Source organism: Colius striatus, unplaced genomic scaffold (genome assembly GCF_028858725.1).
Source record: "Colius striatus isolate bColStr4 unplaced genomic scaffold, bColStr4.1.hap1 scaffold_47, whole genome shotgun sequence".
Lineage (NCBI taxonomy): Eukaryota > Metazoa > Chordata > Aves > Coliiformes > Coliidae > Colius > Colius striatus.
The window spans coordinates 468,300-479,455 of NW_026908528.1; positions in this window are offsets into that span (position 1 = coordinate 468,300).

The following is an 11,156-nucleotide window of genomic DNA, read 5'->3' on the forward strand; positions in this document are numbered from 1 at the left end:
AGTGGTATACCTTAACAGACATATGTATTTTTTCAATGGGAGCTGAACAGAAAAAGTGTGGTATTGAAGATAACTCCCACAGGAAAGCAGCTGCAAATGTGACACCGTGCTGGCTGATAGACTGCATGGGGACCTACTTACTACTGTAGCTGGGGTCTGCCTTCCTGCTTTCTTGTAGCTCCCATACTCAGTGGCATAACTTAACAGACAAAATGTATTTTATTCAATGGGAGCTGAACAGAAAAAGTGTGGTATTGAAGATAGCTCCCACAGGAAAGCAGCTGCAAATGTGACACCGTGCTGGCTGATAGACTGCATGGGGACCTACTTACTACTGTAGCTGGGGTCTGCCTTCCTGCTTTCTTGTAGCTCCCATACTCAGTGGCATAACTTAACAGACACAGGTATTTTTTCAATGGGAGCTGAACAGAAAAAGTGTGGTATTTAAGATAGCTCCCACATGAAAGGAGCTGCAAATGTGAAACCGTGCTGGCTGATAGACTGCAGGGGAACCTACTTACTACTGTAGCTGGGGTCTGCCTTCCTGCTTTCTTGTAGCTCCCATACTCAGTGGCATAACTTAACAGACACATGTATTTTTTCAATGGGAGCTGAACAGAAAAAGTGTGGTATTGAAGATAGCTCCCACAGGAAAGCAGCTGCAAATGTGACACCGTGCTGGCTGATAGACTGCATGGGGACCTACTTACTACTGTAGCTGGGGTCTGCCTTCCTGCTTTCTTGTAGCTCCCATACTCAGTGGCATAACTTAACAGACACATGTATTTTTACATCGGGAGCTGAACAAAAAAAGTGTGGTATTGAAGATAACTCCCACAGGAAAGCAGCTGCAAATGTGACACCGTGCTGGCTGATAGACTGCATGGGGACCTACTTACTACTGTAGCTGGGGTCTGCATTCCTGCTTTCTTGTAGCTCCCATACTCAGTGGCATAACTTAACAGACAAAATGTATTTTTTCAATGGGAGCTGAGGGGAAAAAGTGTGGTATTGAAGATAGCTCCCACAGAAAAGCAGCTGCAAATGTGACACCGTGCTGGCTGATAGACTGCATGGGGACCTACTTACTACTGTAGCTGGGGTCTGCCTTCCTGCTTTCTTGTAGCTCCCATACTCAGTGGTATACCTTAACAGACACATGTATTTTTTCAAAGGAAGCTGAACAGAAAAAGTGTGGTATTGAAGATAGCTCCCACAGGAAAGCAGCTGCAAATGTGACACCGTGCTGGCTGATAGACTGCATGGGGACCTAGTTAATACTATAGCTGGGATCTGCCTTCCTGCTTTCTTGTAGCTCCCATACTCAGTGGCATAACTTAACAGACAAAATGTATTTTTTTCAATGTGAGCTGAACAGAAAAAGTGTGGTATTGAAGATAGCTCCCACAGGAAAGCAGCTGCAAATGTGACACCGTGCTGGCTGATAGACTGCATGGAGACCTACTTACTACTGTAGCTGGGGTCTGCCTTCCTGCTTTCTTGTAGCTCCCATACTCAGTGACATAACTTAACAGACAAAATGTATTTTTTCAATGGGAGCTGAGGGGAAAAAGTGTGGTATTGAAGATAGCTCCCACAGGAAAGTAGCTGCAAATGTGACACCGTGCTGGCTGATAGACTGCATGGGGACCTACTTACTACTGTAGCTGGGGTCTGCCTTCCTGCTTTCTTGTAGCTCCCATACTCAGTGGCATAACTTAACAGACAAAATGTATTTTATTCAATGGGAGCTGAACAGAAAAAGTGTGGTATTGAAGATAGCTCCCACAGGAAAGCAGCTGCAAATGTGACACCGTGCTGGCTGATAGACTGCATGGGGACCTACTTACTACTGTAGCTGGGGTCTGCCTTCCTGCTTTCTTGTAGCTCCCATACTCAGTGGCATAACTTAACAGACAAAATGTATTTTTTCAATGGGAGCTGAGGGGAAAAAGTGTGGTATTGAAGATAGCTCCCACAGGAAAGCAGCTGCAAATGTGACACCGTGCTGGCTGATAGACTGCATGGGGACCTACTTACTACTGTAGCTGGGATCTGCCTTCCTGCTTTCTTGTAGCTCCGATACTCAACGGTATAACTTAAGAGACAAAATATATTTTATTCAATGGGAGCTGAACAGAAAAAGTGTGGTATTGAAGATAGCTCCCACAGGAAAGCAGCTGCAAATGTGACACCGTGCTGGCTGATAGACTGCATGGAGACCTACTTACTACTGTAGCTGGGGTCTGCCTTCCTGCTTTCTTGTAGCTCCCATACTCAGTGGCATAACTTAACAGACAAAATGTATTTTATTCAATGGGAGCTGAGGAGAAAAAGTGTGGTATTGAAGATAGCTCCCACAGGAAAGCAGCTGCAAATGTGACACCGTGCTGGCTGATAGACTGCATGGGGACCTACTTACTACTGTAGCTGGGGTCTGCCTTCCTGCTTTCTTGTAGCTCCCATATTCAGTGGTATACCTTAACAGACACATGTATTTTTTCAATGGGAGCTGAACAGAAAAAGTGTGGTATTGAAGATAGCTCCCACATGAAAGGAGCTGCAAATGTGACACCGTGCTGGCTGATAGACTGCATGGGGACCTACTTACTACTGTAGCTGGGGTCTGCCTTCTTGCTTTCTTGTAGCTCCCATACTCAGTGGCATAACTTAACAGACACATGTATTTTTACATTGGGAGCTGAACAAAAACAGTGTGGTATTGAAGATAACTCCCACAGGAAAGCAGCTGCAAATGTGACACCGTGCTGGCTGATAGACTGCATGGGGACCTAGTTACTACTGTAGCTGGGGTCTGCCTTCCTGCTTTCTTGTAGCTCCCATACTCAGTGGCATAACTTAACAGACAAAATGTATGTTTTCAATGGGAGCTGAGGGGAAAAAGTGTGATATTTAAGATAGTTCCCACAGGAAAGTAGCTGCAAATGTGACACCGTTCTGGTTGATAGACTGCATGGGGACCTACTTACTACTGTAGCTGGGGTCTGCCTTCCTGCTTTCTTGTAGCTCCCATACTCAGTGGCATAACTTAACAGACAAAATGTATTTTTTCAATGGGAGCTGAGGGGGAAAAGTGTGGTATTGAAGATAGCTCCCACAGGAAAGTAGCTGCAAATGTGACACCGTGCTGGCTGATAGACTGCATGGGGACCTACTTACTACTGTAGCTGGGATCTGCCTTCCTGCTTTCTTGTAGCTCCCATACTCAGTGGCATAACTTAACAGACAAAATGTATTTTATTCAATGGGAGCTGAACAGAAAAAGTGTGGTATTGAAGATAGCTCCCACAGGAAAGCAGCTGCAAATGTGACACCGTGCTGGCTGATAGACTGCATGGGGACCTACTTACTACTGTAGCTGGGGTCTGCCTTCCTGCTTTCTTGTAGCTCCCATACTCAGTGGCATAACTTAACAGACACATGTATTTTTACATTGGGAGCTGAACAAAAAAAGTGTGGTATTGAAGATAGCTCCCACAGGAAAGCAGCTGCAAATGTGACACCGTGCTGGCTGATAGACTGCATGGGGACCTAGTTAATACTGTAGCTGGGGTCTGCCTTCCTGCTTTCTTGTAGCTCCGATACTCAGTGGTATACCTTAACAGACATATGTATTTTTTCAATGGGAGCTGAACAGAAAAAGTGTGGTATTGAAGATAGCTCCCACAGGAAAGCAGCTGCAAATGTGACACCGTGCTGACTGATAGACTGCATGGGGACCTAGTTAATACTGTAGATGGGGTCTGCCTTCCTGCTTTCTTGTAGCTCCCATACTCAGTGGTATACCTTAACAGACATATGTATTTTTTCAATGGGAGCTGAACAGAAAAAGTGTGGTATTGAAGATAACTCCCACAGGAAAGCAGCTGCAAATGTGACACCGTGCTGGCTGATAGACTGCATGGGGACCTACTTACTACTGTAGCTGGGGTCTGCCTTCCTGCTTTCTTGTAGCTCCCATACTCAGTGGCATAACTTAACAGACAAAATGTATTTTTTTCAATGTGAGCTGAACAGAAAAAGTGTGGTATTGAAGATAGCTCCCACAGGAAAGCAGCTGCAAATGTGACACCGTGCTGGCTGATAGACTGCATGGGGACCTACTTACTACTGTAGCTGGGGTCTGCCTTCCTGCTTTCTTGTAGCTCCGATACTCAACGGTATAACTTAAGAGACAAAATGTATTTTTTTCAATGGGAGCTGAGGAGAACAAGTGTGGTATTGAAGATAGCTCCCACAGGAAAGCAGCTGCAAATGTGACACCGTGCTGGCTGATAGACTGCATGGAGACCTATTTACTACTGTAGCTGGGGTCTGCCTTCCTGCTTTCTTGTAGCTCCCATACTCAGTGGCATAACTTCACAGACAAAATGTATTTTATTCAATGGGAGCTGAACAGAAAAAGTGTGGTATTGAAGATAGCTCCCACAGGAAAGCAGCTGCAAATGTGACACCGTGCTGGCTGATAGACTGCATGGGGACCTACTTACTACTGTAGCTGGGGTCTGCCTTCCTGCTTTCTTGTAGCTCCCATACTCAGTGGCATAACTTAACAGACATATGTATTTTTTCAATGGGAGCTGAACAGAAAAAGTGTGGTATTGAAGATAGCTCCCACAGGAAAGCAGCTGCAAATGTGACACCGTGCTGGCTGATAGACTGCATGGGGACCTACTTACTACTGTAGCTGCGGTCTACCTTCCTGCTTTCTTGTAGCTCCCATACTCAGTGGTATAACTTAACAGACAAAATGTATTTTTTCAATGGGAGCTGAGGGGAAAAAGTGTGCTATTGAAGATAGCTCCCACAGGAAAGTAGCTGCAAATGTGACACCGTGCTGGCTGATAGACTGCATGGGGACCTACTTACTACTGTAGCTGGGGTCTGCCTTCCTGCTTTCTTGTAGCTCCCATACTCAGTGGCATAACTTAACAGACAAAATGTATTTTATTCAATGGGAGCTGAACAGAAAAAGTGTGGTATTGAAGATAGCTCCCACAGGAAAGCAGCTGCAAATGTGACACCGTGCTGGCTGATAGACTGCATGGAGACCTACTTACTACTGTAGCTGGGGTCTGCCTTCCTGCTTTCTTGTAGCTCCCATACTCAGTGGCATAACTTAACAGACAAAATGTATTTTATTCAATGGGAGCTGAGGAGAAAAAGTGTGGTATTGAAGATAGCTCCCACAGGAAAGCAGCTGCAAATGTGACACCGTGCTGGCTGATAGACTGCATGGGGACCTACTTACTACTGTAGCTGGGGTCTGCCTTCCTGCTTTCTTGTAGCTCCCATATTCAGTGGTATACCTTAACAGACACATGTATTTTTTCAATGGGAGCTGAACAGAAAAAGTGTGGTATTGAAGATAGCTCCCACATGAAAGGAGCTGCAAATGTGACACCGTGCTGGCTGATAGACTGCATGGGGACCTACTTACTACTGTAGCTGGGGTCTGCCTTCTTGCTTTCTTGTAGCTCCCATACTCAGTGGCATAACTTAACAGACACATGTATTTTTACATTGGGAGCTGAACAAAAACAGTGTGGTATTGAAGATAACTCCCACAGGAAAGCAGCTGCAAATGTGACACCGTGCTGGCTGATAGACTGCATGGGGACCTAGTTACTACTGTAGCTGGGGTCTGCCTTCCTGCTTTCTTGTAGCTCCCATACTCAGTGGCATAACTTAACAGACAAAATGTATTTTTTCAATGGGAGCTGAGGGGAAAAAGTGTGATATTTAAGATAGTTCCCACAGGAAAGTAGCTGCAAATGTGACACCGTTCTGGTTGATAGACTGCATGGGGACCTACTTACTACTGTAGCTGGGGTCTGCCTTCCTGCTTTCTTGTAGCTCCCATACTCAGTGGCATAACTTAACAGACAAAATGTATTTTTTCAATGGGAGCTGAGGGGGAAAAGTGTGGTATTGAAGATAGCTCCCACAGGAAAGTAGCTGCAAATGTGACACCGTGCTGGCTGATAGACTGCATGGGGACCTACTTACTACTGTAGCTGGGATCTGCCTTCCTGCTTTCTTGTAGCTCCCATACTCAGTGGCATAACTTAACAGACAAAATGTATTTTATTCAATGGGAGCTGAACAGAAAAAGTGTGGTATTGAAGATAGCTCCCACAGGAAAGCAGCTGCAAATGTGACACCGTGCTGGCTGATAGACTGCATGGGGACCTACTTACTACTGTAGCTGGGGTCTGCCTTCCTGCTTTCTTGTAGCTCCCATACTCAGTGGCATAACTTAACAGACACATGTATTTTTACATTGGGAGCTGAACAAAAAAAGTGTGGTATTGAAGATAGCTCCCACAGGAAAGCAGCTGCAAATGTGACACCGTGCTGGCTGATAGACTGCATGGGGACCTAGTTAATACTGTAGCTGGGGTCTGCCTTCCTGCTTTCTTGTAGCTCCGATACTCAGTGGTATACCTTAACAGACATATGTATTTTTTCAATGGGAGCTGAACAGAAAAAGTGTGGTATTGAAGATAGCTCCCACAGGAAAGCAGCTGCAAATGTGACACCGTGCTGACTGATAGACTGCATGGGGACCTAGTTAATACTGTAGATGGGGTCTGCCTTCCTGCTTTCTTGTAGCTCCCATACTCAGTGGTATACCTTAACAGACATATGTATTTTTTCAATGGGAGCTGAACAGAAAAAGTGTGGTATTGAAGATAACTCCCACAGGAAAGCAGCTGCAAATGTGACACCGTGCTGGCTGATAGACTGCATGGGGACCTACTTACTACTGTAGCTGGGGTCTGCCTTCCTGCTTTCTTGTAGCTCCCATACTCAGTGGCATAACTTAACAGACAAAATGTATTTTTTTCAATGTGAGCTGAACAGAAAAAGTGTGGTATTGAAGATAGCTCCCACAGGAAAGCAGCTGCAAATGTGACACCGTGCTGGCTGATAGACTGCATGGGGACCTACTTACTACTGTAGCTGGGGTCTGCCTTCCTGCTTTCTTGTAGCTCCGATACTCAACGGTATAACTTAAGAGACAAAATGTATTTTTTTCAATGGGAGCTGAGGAGAACAAGTGTGGTATTGAAGATAGCTCCCACATGAAAGGAGCTGCAAATGTGACACCGTGCTGGCTGATAGACTGCATGGAGACCTATTTACTACTGTAGCTGGGGTCTGCCTTCCTGCTTTCTTGTAGCTCCCATACTCAGTGGCATAACTTCACAGACAAAATGTATTTTATTCAATGGGAGCTGAACAGAAAAAGTGTGGTATTGAAGATAGCTCCCACAGGAAAGCAGCTGCAAATGTGACACCGTGCTGGCTGATAGACTGCATGGGGACCTACTTACTACTGTAGCTGGGGTCTGCCTTCCTGCTTTCTTGTAGCTCCCATACTCAGTGGCATAACTTAACAGACATATGTATTTTTTCAATGGGAGCTGAACAGAAAAAGTGTGGTATTGAAGATAGCTCCCACAGGAAAGCAGCTGCAAATGTGACACCGTGCTGGCTGATAGACTGCATGGGGACCTACTTACTACTGTAGCTGCGGTCTACCTTCCTGCTTTCTTGTAGCTCCCATACTCAGTGGCATAACTTCACAGACACATGTATTTTTTCAATGAGAGCTGAACAGAAAAACTGTGGTATTGAAGATAACTCCCACAGGAAAGGAGCTGCAAATGTGACACCGTGCTGGCTGATAGACTGCATGGGGACCTACATACTACTGCAGCTGCGGTCTGCCTTCCTGCTTTCTTGTAGCTCCCATACTCAGTGGTATAACTTAACAGACAAAATGTATTTTTTCAATGGGAGCTGAGGGGAAAAAGTGTGCTATTGAAGATAGCTCCCACAGGAAAGTAGCTGCAAATGTGACACCGTGCTGGCTGATAGACTGCATGGGGACCTACTTACTACTGTAGCTGGGGTCTGCCTTCCTGCTTTCTTGTAGCTCCCATACTCAGTGGCATAACTTAACAGACAAAATGTATTTTATTCAATGGGAGCTGAACAGAAAAAGTGTGGTATTGAAGATAGCTCCCACAGGAAAGCAGCTGCAAATGTGACACCGTGCTGGCTGATAGACTGCATGGGGACCTACTTACTACTGTAGCTGGGGTCTGCCTTCCTGCTTTCTTGTAGCTCCCATATTCAGTGGTATACCTTAACAGACACAGGTATTTTTTCAATGGGAGCTGAACAGAAAAAGTGTGGTATTGAAGATAGCTCCCACATGAAAGGAGCTGCAAATGTGACACCGTGCTGGCTGATAGACTGCATGGGGACCTACTTACTACTGTAGCTGGGGTCTGCCTTCCTGCTTTCTTGTAGCTCCCATACTCAGTGGCATAACTTAACAGACACATGTATTTTTACATTGGGAGCTGAACAAAAAAAGTGTGGTATTGAAGATAACTCCCCCAGGAAAGCAGCTGCAAATGTGACACCGTGCTGGCTGATAGACTGCATGGGGACCTAGTTACTACTGTAGCTGGGGTCTGCCTTCCTGCTTTCTTGTAGCTCCCATACTCAGTGGCATAACTTAACACACAAAATGTATTTTATTCAATGGGAGCTGAACAGAAAAAGTGTGGTATTGAAGATAGCTCCCACAGGAAAGCAGCTGCAAATGTGACACCGTGCTGGCTGATAGACTGCATGGGGACCTACTTACTACTGTAGCTGGGGTCTGCCTTCCTGCTTTCTTGTAGCTCCCATACTCAGTGGTATACCTTAACGGACATATGTATTTTTTCAACGGGAGCTGAGCAGAAAAAGTGTGGTATTGAAGATAACTCCCACATGAAAGGAGCTGCAAATGTAACACCGTGCTGGCTGATAGACTGCATGGGGACCTACTTACTACTGTAGCTGGGGTCTGCCTTCCTGCTTTCTTGTAGCTCCGATACTCAACGGTATAACTTAAGAGACAAAATGTATTTTTTTCAATGGGAGCTGAGGAGAACAAGTGTGGTATTGAAGATAGCTCCCACATGAAAGGAGCTGCAAATGTGACACCGTGCTGTCTGATAGACTGCATGGAGACCTATTTACTACTGTAGCTGGGGTCTGCCTTCCTGCTTTCTTGTAGCTCCCATACTCAGTGGCATAACTTCACAGACAAAATGTATTTTATTCAATGGGAGCTGAACAGAAAAAGTGTGGTATTGAAGATAGCTCCCACGGGAAAGCAGCTGCAAATGTGACACCGTGCTGGCTGATAGACTGCATGGGGACCTACTTACTACTGTAGCTGGGGTCTGCCTTCCTGCTTTCTTGTAGCTCCCATACTCAGTGGCATAACTTAACAGACATATGTATTTTTTCAATGGGAGCTGAACAGAAAAAGTGTGGTATTGAAGATAGCTCCCACAGGAAAGCAGCTGCAAATGTGACACCGTGCTGGCTGATAGACTGCATGGGGACCTACTTACTACTGTAGCTGCGGTCTGCCTTCCTGCTTTCTTGTAGCTCCCATACTCAGTGGCATAACTTCACAGACACATGTATTTTTTCAATGAGAGCTGAACAGAAAAACTGTGGTATTGAAGATAACTCCCACAGGAAAGGAGCTGCAAATGTGACACCGTGCTGGCTGATAGACTGCATGGGGACCTACATACTACTGCAGCTGCGATCTGCCTTCCTGCTTTCTTGTAGCTCCCATACTCAGTGGTATAACTTAACAGACAAAATGTATTTTTTCAATGGGAGCTGAGGGGAAAAAGTGTGCTATTGAAGATAGCTCCCACAGGAAAGTAGCTGCAAATGTGACACCGTGCTGGCTGATAGACTGCATGGGGACCTACTTACTACTGTAGCTGGGGTCTGCCTTCCTGCTTTCTTGTAGCTCCCATACTCAGTGGCATAACTTAACAGACAAAATGTATTTTATTCAATGGGAGCTGAACAGAAAAAGTGTGGTATTGAAGATAGCTCCCACAGGAAAGCAGCTGCAAATGTGACACCGTGCTGGCTGATAGACTGCATGGGGACCTACTTACTACTGTAGCTGGGGTCTGCCTTCCTGCTTTCTTGTAGCTCCCATAGTCAGTGGCATAACTTAACTGACACATGTATTTTTACATTGGGAGCTGAACAAAAAAAGTGTGGTATTGAAGATAACTCCCACAGGAAAGCAGCTGCAAATGTGACACCGTGCTGGCTGATAGACTGCATGGGGACCTACTTACTACTGTAGCTGGGGTCTGCCTTCCTGCTTTCTTGTAGCTCCCATACTCAGTGGCATAACTTAACACACAAAATGTATTTTATTCAATGGGAGCTGAACAGAAAAAGTGTGGTATTGAAGATAACTCCCACAGGAAAGCAGCTGCAAATGTGACACCGTGCTGGCTGATAGACTGCATGGGGACCTACTTACTACTGTAGCTGGGGTCTGCCTTCCTGCTTTCTTGTAGCTCCCATACTCAGTGGTATACCTTAACAGACACATGTATTTTTTCAAAGGAAGCTGAACAGAAAAAGTGTGGTATTGAAGATAGCTCCCACAGGAAAGCAGCTGCAAATGTGACACCGTGCTGGCTGATAGACTGCATGGGGACCTAGTTAATACTGTAGCTGGGGTCTGCCTTCCTGCTTTCTTGTAGCTCCCATACTCAGTGGTATACCTTAACAGACATATGTATTTTTTCAATGGGAGCTGAACAGAAAAAGTGTGGTATTGAAGATAACTCCCACAGGAAAGCAGCTGCAAATGTGACACCGTGCTGGCTGATAGACTGCATGGGGACCTACTTACTACTGTAGCTGGGGTCTGCCTTCCTGCTTTCTTGTAGCTCCCATACTCAGTGGCATAACTTAACAGACAAAATGTATTTTATGCAATGGGAGCTGAACAGAAAAAGTGTGGTATTGAAGATAGCTCCCACAGGAAAGCAGCTGCAAATGTGACACCGTGCTGGCTGATAGACTGCATGGGGACCTACTTACTACTGTAGCTGGGGTCTGCCTTCCTGCTTTCTTGTAGCTCCGATACTCAACGGTATAACTTAAGAGACAAAATGTATTTTTTTCAATGGGAGCTGAGGAGAACAAGTGTGGTATTGAAGATAGCTCCAACATGAAAGGAGCTGCAAATGTGACACCATGCTGGCTGATAGACTGCATGGAGACCTACT